The sequence below is a fragment of the Mus pahari genome, chromosome 15 (assembly GCF_900095145.1).
Source record: "Mus pahari chromosome 15, PAHARI_EIJ_v1.1, whole genome shotgun sequence".
Classification (NCBI taxonomy): Eukaryota; Metazoa; Chordata; class Mammalia; order Rodentia; family Muridae; genus Mus; species Mus pahari.
The window spans coordinates 8114765-8116568 of NC_034604.1; positions in this window are offsets into that span (position 1 = coordinate 8114765).

Consider the following 1804-nt stretch of genomic DNA (forward strand, 5'->3'; position numbering starts at 1 on the left):
GAAGAACCCAGAAACCATGTGAGACCTCAAAGCAGAGAGGCCACTCAGGCTGCTCCCACAGGCGGGTGGTCAGGGGACTTTAGCAACTGAAGTTTAGGGCAGGTGGAAGGGACTGAGAGAAGAAATTGGTAAGGGCATGCTTTCCCAGGCCAGAGATAGTAGCGCCCAGCAATTGTGTCCTAAGGTAAGCTAACAAGGATTAAACTGTGTTTGTCTTTTGTCAGAGGATTCAAGGGAAGCTGGATGGGGTTTCGTAGCACATTCACCTCCAGGACTAAAGGCAGGTGGAGCTTAAAGCTACACACAACAGAGGGCATACAGGGCATCACAGGAATGGCAGCTGGGTACCAAGGCCTGGTTCCATGTTTCTGTAGGCAGGAAGCAGGGAGCCATGAACACAGTTCAGCTTACTTTGAGTCTGTTCAAGAATTCAGCCCATGTATGGTGCTACCCACATTCTGGGTGGGTCTTTCTTTTTTAGTTAAACCACTTTGGGAACACCCTCACAGACCTGTGCAGAGGGTGTCCATAGGTGATTTTAAATCTAGAAATCTAGTCAAATTGATAAGTGACTGCTATAACCATTAAATGAATTTTGGCTTAGGATTAGGGTACGATTTCAACAGTTTCTGAACATCCTTGAAGGAACTTCTGTCATTAAAACAACTCTCTTAAGGATTTACTTACTTTATCTTTCGTGCCTGAATTTATTTATATGCACCATGTGCACCTCTAGTACCTGTCGAGGTCAGAAGAAGACATTGGATTTCCTGGAACTGGAATTAAGAATGGTTATAAGCCACCAACTAGTTGTTAGGAAGCAGCAGCAGCAGCAGCAGCAGCAGCAGCAGCAGCAGCAGCAGCAGCAGAGAGAGAGAGAGAGAGAGAGAGAGAGAGAGAGAGAGAGATCTTTACTAGGACAGTTTTTCAGAGACAGGTTTCAAGTGAAGACAGAATGAGCCAGAGAATAAGAAGGACCCAAAAAATTAGATCAGATTGCCAGAGTTAGTTTGAAGTCAGGCAAAACAATTCAGTGAGAAGCTGAGAGAAGGCAGTGTGAATCAATCAGCTTGGAGAGGTATTTGGGCCAGAAAAGCTGAGCTGAACCAGCCATCCATAGTTCAGAAAGAACTAGAAAGGGTGAGCTTATTCAACAGTAACCCTCCAAGATAACAGTTACATCAGGCAGATAAAAGTTACTTTACACTAGGCACTGATGAATCAGCTCTGAAAATAAAGAAGATACATCGATTCCTGCACTATCAAATATCAGGTTCAACTTTAAATACGTCGTTAGCACACACATTTGAGTTCATCTGTAATAAATGACAAATTAATGACTACCTGAATTGTTTAAAACCCATTTTATGACATTATCAACAAATATTTTGTGTGCATATTTTCTATACCTATATACTTCAGGTAACCACACATACATTTCTTGGGCAAAAGGAGGTGTGAGTGAAAAGTGTAGGAAACCTTGTCCTGCCAGGGAGTGGTGGCGCTCACCTCTAATCCCAGCATTTTGGAAGCAGAGGCAGGCAGATCTCTGTGAGTTCAAAGCTATCCTGGTTTACAGAGTGGTTCTAGGATAGCTAGGGCTACACAGAGAAACCCTGTCTCAAAAGAAGAAGAAAAGGAGGAGGAGGAGGGAGAGGAAGAGGAGAAGGAGGAGGGGTAAGAGGAGGAAGAGGAGGAGGAAGAGGAGGAGGAAGAGGAGGAGGAAGAGGAGGAAGAGGAGGAGTAAGAGGAGGAGGAGGAGGAAGAGGAAGAGGAGTAAGAGGAGGAGGAGTAGGAGGAGGAG